We start from the raw sequence: 15,755 nt of genomic DNA, 5'->3' as shown, positions 1-15,755 counted from the left end.
GAGCTACTTGGGCTACTACAATGTGACGTTCCACCTCTATCATAAGCTGTAATCCATCTGTGATGTCATGACTCATGTTTGAATTAAAGGTTGGTTGTGATGTTATCCATGAGAATAAGTGGACACCTGATCCCCAGTCACTTATTTAAGATCTCAATAATCAAGTCAGAATCCAAATGAAAGTCATCAAAGTGGAGCCAATTAGAAATAATATAGTTACACAAACCTGGCAATGGTGCGGCAGCCAGGGCCGATAATGGCCCGCCAGCCTGAGAGCAGGAAAGTGTGAGAGCAGTGATGGTCTAGTGAGAGTTTACAGCTGTTATTGACCCTGTCCCCTTCCATTGCAGAGTTTTCTCCCTATAAGAAGTGCAGAGGCTCCCTCCGGGGTGCTAATAGTACATTTCTTTTTTTGCGCAGGAGAAGTGCTCTTCACCAATTGCACGTGCCAAATCACCCGAAGGCCACCACCATAAAATTCAGGCATTCATGTTCATGCGTCCTCCATGTTATGTCCTTATAAAGGGATGCATGTTCATGATGACTCCATGTCACACCTGCATACAAGGATGTATGTTCATGCCGCCTCGTTCTCTTGGCTTCATACAGGGATTTTATCTCCTCCCTGTCTCACCCTCATGCAGGGATGCATGACCAATGCTCCTTCCCTTCTCGCCCGCATACATGGATGCACGTTCATGTCTCCTCGTTCTCTCGGCTTCATACAGGGATTTTATCTCCTCCCTGTCTCACCCTCAGGAAGGGATGCATGACCAATGCTCCTTCCCGTCTCGCCCGCATACATGGATGCACGTTCACGCCTCCTCCTTCTCTCGGCTTCATACGGGGATCATATCTCCTCCCTGTCTCACCCTCATGCAGGGATGCATGACCAATGCTCCTTCCTGTCTCGCCCGCATACATGGATGCACGTTCACGCCTCCTCCTTCTCTCGGCTTCATACAGGGATCATATCTCCTCCCTGTCTCACCCTCATGCAGGCATGCATGACCAATGCTCCTTCCCTTCTCGCCTGCATACATGGATGCACGTTCACGCCTCCTCCTTCTCTCGGCTTCATACGGGGATCATATCTCCTCCCTGTCTCACCCTCATGCAGGGATGCATGACCAATGCTCCTTCCTGTCTCGCCCGCATACATGGCTGCACGTTCACGCCTCCTCCTTCTCTCGGCTTCATACGGGGATCATATCTCCTCCCTGTCTCACCCTCATGCAGGGATGCATGACCAATGCTCCTTCCCTTCTCGCCTGCATACATGGATGCACGTTCACGCCTCCTCCTTCTCTCGGCTTCATACGGGGATCATATCTCCTCAATGTCTCACCCTCACTTCCAACATGTGTAACTTCTTGTTCTCTTTTACGTCTGGGGCATGGGTGGCTACTGCACAGCTCTAGATGTCGCCCACCTGCAAGGTGCTATTGAAAGCACTTTTCCACATTGGACGTGCTATATTAACCCCCTCTCCCCAAATACAATAAAAATAAAGAAATATATGTGCTTCCATAATGTCTACCTTCTAATGTTTCATATGTGTAAGCACATTGTCCTCCTCCTGACCACATTCTAAAACTATGTGCAAATTGTTCCTTCCATAAACTGTAACTTCCTTGGCCCTTTATTTATAATGACTGTTATACTCTCTCTCTTTCCGCCACAGTATAAAAAAGCCTAGCACACCTCATGATTGGACTAAGAAATTCCTGTCATTTAGTTGGAAATGATTTTCCCATTATCCCCAAAAACTCCTCACTGTGTCTAAGAACGCTTTTTTTCACAGGACAATACAGATCAGATTGACTTGAAAGGTCCTTTCACGCGACTACAGAATGCCTCTCATTCCACTAAAAGATACTCCAGTGCCTACAATAGCCTAGGACTAGACTATGAGTCCCAATGTAGAAAGACCACAAGTCCACAGATATGCCTGTTTATTTAAACATCTGTATTATCATCAGCGTGTGACTGTAAAGGCGGGACCTCGCGCTCTCTGTAACGCGCTCCATTGGCAACATCAGTTAAATGTCGTTGGTTCAATCCCTCGCGGATGTTGTTTTTATTCCCATTTGTAACTGGGAAATACTGTCGCTGCAATACATATGTCTTAATCAAGCTAGTGGTTATTGACGTAAATGGCAGTGTTATAATGTTTCATGTACTGCAAATGTCACCACATAATGCGCTCTTAATTAGATTTGGTTGAAATACATTACAGTCACCCGATGAAAAAGTGTGCAAAGAGCATTAAAGAAACAAAAGGTTCATAACAGTAACAGGACATATCGAATTGTTTCAGTCCTCCACAGAGATTGCCAATGTATTAATGGAAATTCTAAAATATCTGCCCAACTGCCGTGACATTGCCTCACCGCAATGCCGTGACTCGGATTCGAACCGAGGTTGCTGCGGCCACAACGCAGAGTACTAACCACTATACGATCACGGCGAGCTACTTGGGCTACTACAATGTGACGTTCCACCTCTATCATAAGCTGTAATCCATCTGTGATGTCATGACTCATGTTTGAATTAAAGGTTGGTTGTGATGTTATCCATGATAATAAGTGGACACCTGATCCCCAGTCACTTATTTAAGATCTCAATAATCAAGTCAGAATCCAAATGAAAGTCATCAAAGTGGAGCCAATTAGAAATAATATAGTTACACAAACCTGGCAATGGTGCGGCAGCCAGGGCCGATAATGGCCCGCCAGCCTGAGAGCAGGAAAGTGTGAGAGCAGTGATGGTCTTGTGAGAGTTTACAGCTGTTATTGACCCTGTCCCCTTCCATTGCAGAGTTTTCTCCCTATAAGAAGTGCAGAGGCTCCCTCCGGGGTGCTAATAGTACATTTCTTTTTTTGCGCAGGAGAAGTGCTCTTCACCAATTGCACGTGCCAAATCACCCGAAGGCCACCACCATAAAATTCAGGCATTCATGTTCATGCGTCCTCCATGTTATGTCCTTATAAAGGGATGCATGTTCATGATGACTCCATGTCACACCTGCATACAAGGATGTATGTTCATGCCGCCTCGTTCTCTTGGCTTCATACAGGGATTTTATCTCCTCCCTGTCTCACCCTCATGCAGGGATGCATGACCAATGCTCCTTCCCTTCTCGCCCGCATACATGGATGCACGTTCATGTCTCCTCGTTCTCTCGGCTTCATACAGGGATTTTATCTCCTCCCTGTCTCACCCTCAGGAAGGGATGCATGACCAATGCTCCTTCCCGTCTCGCCCGCATACATGGATGCACGTTCACGCCTCCTCCTTCTCTCGGCTTCATACGGGGATCATATCTCCTCCCTGTCTCACCCTCATGCAGGGATGCATGACCAATGCTCCTTCCTGTCTCGCCCGCATACATGGATGCACGTTCACGCCTCCTCCTTCTCTCGGCTTCATACAGGGATCATATCTCCTCCCTGTCTCACCCTCATGCAGGCATGCATGACCAATGCTCCTTCCCTTCTCGCCTGCATACATGGATGCACGTTCACGCCTCCTCCTTCTCTCGGCTTCATACGGGGATCATATCTCCTTAATGTCTCACCCTCACTTCCAACATGTGTAACTTCTTGTTCTCTTTGACGTCTGGGGCATGGGTGGCTACTGCACAGCTCTAGATGTCGCCCACCTGCAAGGTGCTATTGAAAGCACTTTTCCACATTGGACGTGCTATATTAACCCCCTCTCCCCAAATACAATAAAAATAAAGAAATATATGTGCTTCCATAATGTCTACCTTCTAATGTTTCATATGTGTAAGCACATTGTCCTCCTCCTGACCACATTCTAAAACTATGTGCAAATTGTTCCTTCCATAAACTGTAACTTCCTTGGCCCTTTATTTATAATGACTGTTATACTCTCTCTCTTTCCGCCACAGTATAAAAAAGCCTAGCACACCTCATGATTGGACTAAGAAATTCCTGTCATTTAGTTGGAAATGATTTTCCCATTATCCCCAAAAACTCCTCACTGTGTCTAAGAACGCTTTTTTTCACAGGACAATACAGATCAGATTGACTTGAAAGGTCCTTTCACGCGACTACAGAATGCCTCTCATTCCACTAAAAGATACTCCAGTGCCTACAATAGCCTAGGACTAGACTATGAGTCCCAATGTAGAAAGACCACAAGTCCACAGATATGCCTGTTTATTTAAACATCTGTATTATCATCAGCGTGTGACTGTAAAGGCGGGACCTCGCGCTCTCTGTAACGCGCTCCATTGGCAACATCAGTTAAATGTCGTTGGTTCAATCCCTCGCGGATGTTGTTTTTATTCCCATTTGTAACTGGGAAATACTGTCGCTGCAATACATATGTCTTAATCAAGCTAGTGGTTATTGACGTAAATGGCAGTGTTATAATGTTTCATGTACTGCAAATGTCACCACATAATGCGCTCTTAATTAGATTTGGTTGAAATACATTACAGTCACCCGATGAAAAAGTGTGCAAAGAGCATTAAAGAAACAAAAGGTTCATAACAGTAACAGGACATATCGAATTGTTTCAGTCCTCCACAGAGATTGCCAATGTATTAATGGAAATTCTAAAATATCTGCCCAACTGCCGTGACATTGCCTCACCGCAATGCCGTGACTCGGATTCGAACCGAGGTTGCTGCGGCCACAACGCAGAGTACTAACCACTATACGATCACGGCGAGCTACTTGGGCTACTACAATGTGACGTTCCACCTCTATCATAAGCTGTAATCCATCTGTGATGTCATGACTCATGTTTGAATTAAAGGTTGGTTGTGATGTTATCCATGAGAATAAGTGGACACCTGATCCCCAGTCACTTATTTAAGATCTCAATAATCAAGTCAGAATCCAAATGAAAGTCATCAAAGTGGAGCCAATTAGAAATAATATAGTTACACAAACCTGGCAATGGTGCGGCAGCCAGGGCCGATAATGGCCCGCCAGCCTGAGAGCAGGAAAGTGTGAGAGCAGTGATGGTCTTGTGAGAGTTTACAGCTGTTATTGACCCTGTCCCCTTCCATTGCAGAGTTTTCTCCCTATAAGAAGTGCAGAGGCTCCCTCCGGGGTGCTAATAGTACATTTCTTTTTTTGCGCAGGAGAAGTGCTCTTCACCAATTGCACGTGCCAAATCACCCGAAGGCCACCACCATAAAATTCAGGCATTCATGTTCATGCGTCCTCCATGTTATGTCCTTATAAAGGGATGCATGTTCATGATGACTCCATGTCACACCTGCATACAAGGATGTATGTTCATGCCGCCTCGTTCTCTTGGCTTCATACAGGGATTTTATCTCCTCCCTGTCTCACCCTCATGCAGGGATGCATGACCAATGCTCCTTCCCTTCTCGCCCGCATACATGGATGCACGTTCATGTCTCCTCGTTCTCTCGGCTTCATACAGGGATTTTATCTCCTCCCTGTCTCACCCTCAGGAAGGGATGCATGACCAATGCTCCTTCCCGTCTCGCCCGCATACATGGATGCACGTTCACGCCTCCTCCTTCTCTCGGCTTCATACGGGGATCATATCTCCTCCCTGTCTCACCCTCATGCAGGGATGCATGACCAATGCTCCTTCCTGTCTCGCCCGCATACATGGATGCACGTTCACGCCTCCTCCTTCTCTCGGCTTCATACAGGGATCATATCTCCTCCCTGTCTCACCCTCATGCAGGCATGCATGACCAATGCTCCTTCCCTTCTCGCCTGCATACATGGATGCACGTTCACGCCTCCTCCTTCTCTCGGCTTCATACGGGGATCATATCTCCTCCCTGTCTCACCCTCATGCAGGGATGCATGACCAATGCTCCTTCCTGTCTCGCCCGCATACATGGCTGCACGTTCACGCCTCCTCCTTCTCTCGGCTTCATACGGGGATCATATCTCCTCCCTGTCTCACCCTCATGCAGGGATGCATGACCAATGCTCCTTCCCTTCTCGCCTGCATACATGGATGCACGTTCACGCCTCCTCCTTCTCTCGGCTTCATACGGGGATCATATCTCCTCAATGTCTCACCCTCACTTCCAACATGTGTAACTTCTTGTTCTCTTTGACGTCTGGGGCATGGGTGGCTACTGCACAGCTCTAGATGTCGCCCACCTGCAAGGTGCTATTGAAAGCACTTTTCCACATTGGACGTGCTATATTAACCCCCTCTCCCCAAATACAATAAAAATAAAGAAATATATGTACTTCCATAATGTCTACCTTCTAATGTTTCATATGTGTAAGCACATTGTCCTCCTCCTGACCACATTCTAAAACTATGTGCAAATTGTTCCTTCCATAAACTGTAACTTCCTTGGCCCTTTATTTATAATGACTGTTATACTCTCTCTCTTTCCGCCACAGTATAAAAAAGCCTAGCACACCTCATGATTGGACGAAGAAATTCCTGTCATTTAGTTGGAAATGATTTTCCCATTATCCCCAAAAACTCCTCACTGTGTCTAAGAACGCTTTTTTTCACAGGACAATACAGATCAGATTGACTTGAAAGGTCCTTTCACGCGACTACAGAATGCCTCTCATTCCACTAAAAGATACTCCAGTGCCTACAATAGCCTAGGACTAGACTATGAGTCCCAATGTAGAAAGACCACAAGTCCACAGATATGCCTGTTTATTTAAACATCTGTATTATCATCAGCGTGTGACTGTAAAGGCGGGACCTCGCGCTCTCTGTAACGCGCTCCATTGGCAACATCAGTTAAATGTCGTTGGTTCAATCCCTCGCGGATGTTGTTTTTATTCCCATTTGTAACTGGGAAATACTGTCGCTGCAATACATATGTCTTAATCAAGCTAGTGGTTATTGACGTAAATGGCAGTGTTATAATGTTTCATGTACTGCAAATGTCACCACATAATGCGCTCTTAATTAGATTTGGTTGAACTACATTACAGTCACCCGATGAAAAAGTGTGCAAAGAGCATTAAAGAAACAAAAGGTTCATAACAGTAACAGGACATATCGAATTGTTTCAGTCCTCCACAGAGATTGCCAATGTATTAATGGAAATTCTAAAATATCTGCCCAACTGCCGTGACATTGCCACACCGCAATGCCGTGACTCGGATTCGAACCGAGGTTGCTGCGGCCACAACGCAGAGTACTAACCACTATACGATCACGGCGAGCTACTTGGGCTACTACAATGTTACGTTCCACCTCTATCATAAGCTGTAATCCATCTGTGATGTCATGACTCATGTTTGAATTAAAGGTTGGTTGTGATGTTATCCATGAGAATAAGTGGACACCTGATCCCCAGTCACTTATTTAAGATCTCAATAATCAAGTCAGAATCCAAATGAAAGTCATCAAAGTGGAGCCAATTAGAAATAATATAGTTACACAAACCTGGCAATGGTGCGGCAGCCAGGGCCGATAATGGCCCGCCAGCCTGAGAGCAGGAAAGTGTGAGAGCAGTGATGGTCTTGTGAGAGTTTACAGCTGTTATTGACCCTGTCCCCTTCCATTGCAGAGTTTTCTCCCTATAAGAAGTGCAGAGGCTCCCTCCGGGGTGCTAATAGTACATTTCTTTTTTTGCGCAGGAGAAGTGCTCTTCACCAATTGCACGTGCCAAATCACCCGAAGGCCACCACCATAAAATTCAGGCATTCATGTTCATGCGTCCTCCATGTTATGTCCTTATAAAGGGATGCATGTTCATGATGACTCCATGTCACACCTGCATACAAGGATGTATGTTCATGCCGCCTCGTTCTCTTGGCTTCATACAGGGATTTTATCTCCTCCCTGTCTCACCCTCATGCAGGGATGCATGACCAATGCTCCTTCCCTTCTCGCCCGCATACATGGATGCACGTTCATGTCTCCTCGTTCTCTCGGCTTCATACAGGGATTTTATCTCCTCCCTGTCTCACCCTCAGGAAGGGATGCATGACCAATGCTCCTTCCCGTCTCGCCCGCATACATGGATGCACGTTCACGCCTCCTCCTTCTCTCGGCTTCATACGGGGATCATATCTCCTCCCTGTCTCACCCTCATGCAGGGATGCATGACCAATGCTCCTTCCTGTCTCGCCCGCATACATGGATGCACGTTCACGCCTCCTCCTTCTCTCGGCTTCATACAGGGATCATATCTCCTCCCTGTCTCACCCTCATGCAGGCATGCATGACCAATGCTCCTTCCCTTCTCGCCTGCATACATGGATGCACGTTCACGCCTCCTCCTTCTCTCGGCTTCATACGGGGATCATATCTCCTCCCTGTCTCACCCTCATGCAGGGATGCATGACCAATGCTCCTTCCTGTCTCGCCCGCATACATGGCTGCACGTTCACGCCTCCTCCTTCTCTCGGCTTCATACGGGGATCATATCTCCTCCCTGTCTCACCCTCATGCAGGGATGCATGACCAATGCTCCTTCCCTTCTCGCCTGCATACATGGATGCACGTTCACGCCTCCTCCTTCTCTCGGCTTCATACGGGGATCATATCTCCTCAATGTCTCACCCTCACTTCCAACATGTGTAACTTCTTGTTCTCTTTGACGTCTGGGGCATGGGTGGCTACTGCACAGCTCTAGATGTCGCCCACCTGCAAGGTGCTATTGAAAGCACTTTTCCACATTGGACGTGCTATATTAACCCCCTCTCCCCAAATACAATAAAAATAAAGAAATATATGTGCTTCCATAATGTCTACCTTCTAATGTTTCATATGTGTAAGCACATTGTCCTCCTCCTGACCACATTCTAAAACTATGTGCAAATTGTTCCTTCCATAAACTGTAACTTCCTTGGCCCTTTATTTATAATGACTGTTATACTCTCTCTCTTTCCGCCACAGTATAAAAAAGCCTAGCACACCTCATGATTGGACTAAGAAATTCCTGTCATTTAGTTGGAAATGATTTTCCCATTATCCCCAAAAACTCCTCACTGTGTCTAAGAACGCTTTTTTTCACAGGACAATACAGATCAGATTGACTTGAAAGGTCCTTTCACGCGACTACAGAATGCCTCTCATTCCACTAAAAGATACTCCAGTGCCTACAATAGCCTAGGACTAGACTATGAGTCCCAATGTAGAAAGACCACAAGTCCACAGATATGCCTGTTTATTTAAACATCTGTATTATCATCAGCGTGTGACTGTAAAGGCGGGACCTCGCGCTCTCTGTAACGCGCTCCATTGGCAACATCAGTTAAATGTCGTTGGTTCAATCCCTCGCGGATGTTGTTTTTATTCCCATTTGTAACTGGGAAATACTGTCGCTGCAATACATATGTCTTAATCAAGCTAGTGGTTATTGACGTAAATGGCAGTGTTATAATGTTTCATGTACTGCAAATGTCACCACATAATGCGCTCTTAATTAGATTTGGTTGAAATACATTACAGTCACCCGATGAAAAAGTGTGCAAAGAGCATTAAAGAAACAAAAGGTTCATAACAGTAACAGGACATATCGAATTGTTTCAGTCCTCCACAGAGATTGCCAATGTATTAATGGAAATTCTAAAATATCTGCCCAACTGCCGTGACATTGCCACACCGCAATGCCGTGACTCGGATTCGAACCGAGGTTGCTGCGGCCACAACGCAGAGTACTAACCACTATACGATCACGGCGAGCTACTTGGGCTACTACAATGTGACGTTCCACCTCTATCATAAGCTGTAATCCATCTGTGATGTCATGACTCATGTTTGAATTAAAGGTTGGTTGTGATGTTATCCATGAGAATAAGTGGACACCTGATCCCCAGTCACTTATTTAAGATCTCAATAATCAAGTCAGAATCCAAATGAAAGTCATCAAAGTGGAGCCAATTAGAAATAATATAGTTACACAAACCTGGCAATGGTGCGGCAGCCAGGGCCGATAATGGCCCGCCAGCCTGAGAGCAGGAAAGTGTGAGAGCAGTGATGGTCTTGTGAGAGTTTACAGCTGTTATTGACCCTGTCCCCTTCCATTGCAGAGTTTTCTCCCTATAAGAAGTGCAGAGGCTCCCTCCGGGGTGCTAATAGTACATTTCTTTTTTTGCGCAGGAGAAGTGCTCTTCACCAATTGCACGTGCCAAATCACCCGAAGGCCACCACCATAAAATTCAGGCATTCATGTTCATGCGTCCTCCATGTTATGTCCTTATAAAGGGATGCATGTTCATGATGACTCCATGTCACACCTGCATACAAGGATGTATGTTCATGCCGCCTCGTTCTCTTGGCTTCATACAGGGATTTTATCTCCTCCCTGTCTCACCCTCATGCAGGGATGCATGACCAATGCTCCTTCCCTTCTCGCCCGCATACATGGATGCACGTTCATGTCTCCTCGTTCTCTCGGCTTCATACAGGGATTTTATCTCCTCCCTGTCTCACCCTCAGGAAGGGATGCATGACCAATGCTCCTTCCCGTCTCGCCCGCATACATGGATGCACGTTCACGCCTCCTCCTTCTCTCGGCTTCATACGGGGATCATATCTCCTCCCTGTCTCACCCTCATGCAGGGATGCATGACCAATGCTCCTTCCTGTCTCGCCCGCATACATGGATGCACGTTCACGCCTCCTCCTTCTCTCGGCTTCATACAGGGATCATATCTCCTCCCTGTCTCACCCTCATGCAGGCATGCATGACCAATGCTCCTTCCCTTCTCGCCTGCATACATGGATGCACGTTCACGCCTCCTCCTTCTCTCGGCTTCATACGGGGATCATATCTCCTCCCTGTCTCACCCTCATGCAGGGATGCATGACCAATGCTCCTTCCTGTCTCGCCCGCATACATGGCTGCACGTTCACGCCTCCTCCTTCTCTCGGCTTCATACGGGGATCATATCTCCTCCCTGTCTCACCCTCATGCAGGGATGCATGACCAATGCTCCTTCCCTTCTCGCCTGCATACATGGATGCACGTTCACGCCTCCTCCTTCTCTCGGCTTCATACGGGGATCATATCTCCTCAATGTCTCACCCTCACTTCCAACATGTGTAACTTCTTGTTCTCTTTGACGTCTGGGGCATGGGTGGCTACTGCACAGCTCTAGATGTCGCCCACCTGCAAGGTGCTATTGAAAGCACTTTTCCACATTGGACGTGCTATATTAACCCCCTCTCCCCAAATACAATAAAAATAAAGAAATATATGTGCTTCCATAATGTCTACCTTCTAATGTTTCATATGTGTAAGCACATTGTCCTCCTCCTGACCACATTCTAAAACTATGTGCAAATTGTTCCTTCCATAAACTGTAACTTCCTTGGCCCTTTATTTATAATGACTGTTATACTCTCTCTCTTTCCGCCACAGTATAAAAAAGCCTAGCACACCTCATGATTGGACTAAGAAATTCCTGTCATTTAGTTGGAAATGATTTTCCCATTATCCCCAAAAACTCCTCACTGTGTCTAAGAACGCTTTTTTTCACAGGACAATACAGATCAGATTGACTTGAAAGGTCCTTTCACGCGACTACAGAATGCCTCTCATTCCACTAAAAGATACTCCAGTGCCTACAATAGCCTAGGACTAGACTATGAGTCCCAATGTAGAAAGACCACAAGTCCACAGATATGCCTGTTTATTTAAACATCTGTATTATCATCAGCGTGTGACTGTAAAGGCGGGACCTCGCGCTCTCTGTAACGCGCTCCATTGGCAACATCAGTTAAATGTCGTTGGTTCAATCCCTCGCGGATGTTGTTTTTATTCCCATTTGTAACTGGGAAATACTGTCGCTGCAATACATATGTCTTAATCAAGCTAGTGGTTATTGACGTAAATGGCAGTGTTATAATGTTTCATGTACTGCAAATGTCACCACATAATGCGCTCTTAATTAGATTTGGTTGAAATACATTACAGTCACCCGATGAAAAAGTGTGCAAAGAGCATTAAAGAAACAAAAGGTTCATAACAGTAACAGGACATATCGAATTGTTTCAGTCCTCCACAGAGATTGCCAATGTATTAATGGAAATTCTAAAATATCTGCCCAACTGCCGTGACATTGCCTCACCGCAATGCCGTGACTCGGATTCGAACCGAGGTTGCTGCGGCCACAACGCAGAGTACTAACCACTATACGATCACGGCGAGCTACTTGGGCTGCTACAATGTGACGTTCCACCTCTATCATAAGCTGTAATCCATCTGTGATGTCATGATTCATGTTTGAATTAAAGGTTGGTTGTGATGTTATCCATGAGAATAAGTGGACACCTGATCCCCAGTCACTTATTTAAGATCTCAATAATCAAGTCAGAATCCAAATGAAAGTCATCAAAGTGGAGCCAATTAGAAATAATATAGTTACACAAACCTGGCAATGGTGCGGCAGCCAGGGCCGATAATGGCCCGCCAGCCTGAGAGCAGGAAAGTGTGAGAGCAGTGATGGTCTTGTGAGAGTTTACAGCTGTTATTGACCCTGTCCCCTTCCATTGCAGAGTTTTCTCCCTATAAGAAGTGCAGAGGCTCCCTCCGGGGTGCTAATAGTACATTTCTTTTTTTGCGCAGGAGAAGTGCTCTTCACCAATTGCACGTGCCAAATCACCCGAAGGCCACCACCATAAAATTCAGGCATTCATGTTCATGCGTCCTCCATGTTATGTCCTTATAAAGGGATGCATGTTCATGATGACTCCATGTCACACCTGCATACAAGGATGTATGTTCATGCCGCCTCGTTCTCTTGGCTTCATACAGGGATTTTATCTCCTCCCTGTCTCACCCTCATGCAGGGATGCATGACCAATGCTCCTTCCCTTCTCGCCCGCATACATGGATGCACGTTCATGTCTCCTCGTTCTCTCGGCTTCATACAGGGATTTTATCTCCTCCCTGTCTCACCCTCAGGAAGGGATGCATGACCAATGCTCCTTCCCGTCTCGCCCGCATACATGGATGCACGTTCACGCCTCCTCCTTCTCTCGGCTTCATACGGGGATCATATCTCCTCCCTGTCTCACCCTCATGCAGGGATGCATGACCAATGCTCCTTCCTGTCTCGCCCGCATACATGGATGCACGTTCACGCCTCCTCCTTCTCTCGGCTTCATACAGGGATCATATCTCCTCCCTGTCTCACCCTCATGCAGGCATGCATGACCAATGCTCCTTCCCTTCTCGCCTGCATACATGGATGCACGTTCACGCCTCCTCCTTCTCTCGGCTTCATACGGGGATCATATCTCCTCCCTGTCTCACCCTCATGCAGGGATGCATGACCAATGCTCCTTCCTGTCTCGCCCGCATACATGGCTGCACGTTCACGCCTCCTCCTTCTCTCGGCTTCATACGGGGATCATATCTCCTCCCTGTCTCACCCTCATGCAGGGATGCATGACCAATGCTCCTTCCCTTCTCGCCTGCATACATGGATGCACGTTCACGCCTCCTCCTTCTCTCGGCTTCATACGGGGATCATATCTCCTCAATGTCTCACCCTCACTTCCAACATGTGTAACTTCTTGTTCTCTTTGACGTCTGGGGCATGGGTGGCTACTGCACAGCTCTAGATGTCGCCCACCTGCAAGGTGCTATTGAAAGCCCTTTTCCACATTGGACGTGCTATATTAACCCCCTCTCCCCAAATACAATAAAAATAAAGAAATATATGTGCTTCCATAATGTCTACCTTCTAATGTTTCATATGTGTAAGCACATTGTCCTCCTCCTGACCACATTCTAAAACTATGTGCAAATTGTTCCTTCCATAAACTGTAACTTCCTTGGCCCTTTATTTATAATGACTGTTATACTCTCTCTCTTTCCGCCACAGTATAAAAAAGCCTAGCACACCTCATGATTGGACTAAGAAATTCCTGTCATTTAGTTGGAAATGATTTTCCCATTATCCCCAAAAACTCCTCACTGTGTCTCAGAACGCTTTTTTTCACAGGACAATACAGATCAGATTGACTTGAAAGGTCCTTTCACGCGACTACAGAATGCCTCTCATTCCACTAAAAGATACTCCAGTGCCTACAATAGCCTAGGACTAGACTATGAGTCCCAATGTAGAAAGACCACAAGTCCACAGATATGCCTGTTTATTTAAACATCTGTATTATCATCAGCGTGTGACTGTAAAGGCGGGACCTCGCGCTCTCTGTAACGCGCTCCATTGGCAACATCAGTTAAATGTCGTTGGTTCAATCCCTCGCGGATGTTGTTTTTATTCCCATTTGTAACTGGGAAATACTGTCGCTGCAATACATATGTCTTAATCAAGCTAGTGGTTATTGACGTAAATGGCAGTGTTATAATGTTTCATGTACTGCAAATGTCACCACATAATGCGCTCTTAATTAGATTTGGTTGAAATACATTACAGTCACCCGATGAAAAAGTGTGCAAAGAGCATTAAAGAAACAAAAGGTTCATAACAGTAACAGGACATATCGAATTGTTTCAGTCCTCCACAGAGATTGCCAATGTATTAATGGAAATTCTAAAATATCTGCCCAACTGCCGTGACATTGCCTCACCGCAATGCCGTGACTCGGATCCGAACCGAGGTTGCTGCGGCCACAACGCAGAGTACTAACCACTATACAATCACGGCAAGCTACTTGGGCTGCTACAATGTGTCGTTCCACCTCTATCATAAGCTGTACTCCATCTGTGATGTCATGACTCATGTTTGAATTAAAGGTTGGTTGTGATGTTATCCATGAGAATAAGTGGACACCTGATCCCCAGTCACTTATTTAAGATCTCAATAATCAAGTCAGAATCCAAATGAAAGTCATCAAAGTGGAGCCAATTAGAAATAATATAGTTACACAAACCTGGCAATGGTGCGGCAGCCAGGGCCGATAATGGCCCGCCAGCCTGAGAGCAGGAAAGTGTGAGAGCAGTGATGGTCTTGTGAGAGTTTACAGCTGTTATTGACCCTGTCCCCTTCCATTGCAGAGTTTTCTCCCTATAAGAAGTGCAGAGGCTCCCTCCGGGGTGCTAATAGTACATTTATTTTTTTGCGCAGGAGAAGTGCTCTTCACCAATTGCACGTGCCAAATCACCCGAAGGCCACCACCATAAAATTCAGGCATTCATGTTCATGCGTCCTCCATGTTATGTCCTTATAAAGGGATGCATGTTCATGATGACTCCATGTCACACCTGCATACAAGGATGCATGTTCATGCCGCCTCGTTCTCTTGGCTTCATACAGGGATTTTATCTCCTCCCTGTCTCACCCTCATGCAGGGATGCATGACCAATGCTCCTTCCCTTCTCGCCCGCATACATGGATGCACGTTCATGTCTCCTCGTTCTCTCGGCTTCATACAGGGATTTTATCTCCTCCCTGTCTCACCCTCAGGAAGGGATGCATGACCAATGCTCCTTCCCGTCTCGCCCGCATACATGGATGCACGTTCACGCCTCCTCCTTCTCTCGGCTTCATACGGGGATCATATCTCCTCCCTGTCTCACCCTCATGCAGGGATGCATGACCAATGCTCCTTCCTGTCTCGCCCGCATACATGGATGCACGTTCACGCCTCCTCCTTCTCTCGGCTTCATACGGGGATCATATCTCCTCCCTGTCTCACCCTCATGCAGGGATGCATGACCAATGCTCCTTCCCTTCTCGCCTGCATACATGGATGCACGTTCACGCCTCCTCCTTCTCTCGGCTTCATACGGGGATCATATCTCCTCCCTGTCTCACCCTCATGCAGGGATGCATGACCAATGCTCCTTCCTGTCTCGCCCGCATACATGGATGCACGTT

General features: G+C 46.5%; 5 non-coding genes across 5 annotated transcripts; all 5 read right to left on the bottom strand.

The window, feature by feature from the left end:
- Nucleotides 1-2,398: 2,398 nt before the first annotated feature.
- TRNAH-GUG (transfer RNA histidin (anticodon GUG)) lies at nt 2,399-2,470 on the bottom strand. Its single transcript has one exon. It is a non-coding gene; the product is annotated as a tRNA-His (tRNA).
- A 2,160-nt stretch (nt 2,471-4,630) lies between these two features.
- On the bottom strand, nt 4,631-4,702 carry TRNAH-GUG (transfer RNA histidin (anticodon GUG)). Its single transcript has one exon. It is a non-coding gene; the product is annotated as a tRNA-His (tRNA).
- A 2,398-nt stretch (nt 4,703-7,100) lies between these two features.
- TRNAH-GUG (transfer RNA histidin (anticodon GUG)) lies at nt 7,101-7,172 on the bottom strand. Its single transcript has one exon. It is a non-coding gene; the product is annotated as a tRNA-His (tRNA).
- A 2,398-nt stretch (nt 7,173-9,570) lies between these two features.
- On the bottom strand, nt 9,571-9,642 carry TRNAH-GUG (transfer RNA histidin (anticodon GUG)). The gene has a single exon. It is a non-coding gene; the product is annotated as a tRNA-His (tRNA).
- Nucleotides 9,643-12,040: 2,398 nt separating this feature from the next.
- On the bottom strand, nt 12,041-12,112 carry TRNAH-GUG (transfer RNA histidin (anticodon GUG)). Its single transcript has one exon. It is a non-coding gene; the product is annotated as a tRNA-His (tRNA).
- Between the last annotated feature and the right edge of the window lie 3,643 nt (nt 12,113-15,755).

The sequence above is a fragment of the Ambystoma mexicanum genome (genome assembly GCF_040938575.1).
Source record: "Ambystoma mexicanum isolate Mex_15411 chromosome 12 unlocalized genomic scaffold, UKY_AmexF1_1 Mex_chr12_unloc.1, whole genome shotgun sequence".
NCBI lineage: Eukaryota > Metazoa > Chordata > Amphibia > Caudata > Ambystomatidae > Ambystoma > Ambystoma mexicanum.
The sequence above is the reverse complement of the archived record's forward strand: the minus strand, read 5'-3'. Positions and strand labels throughout refer to the sequence as shown.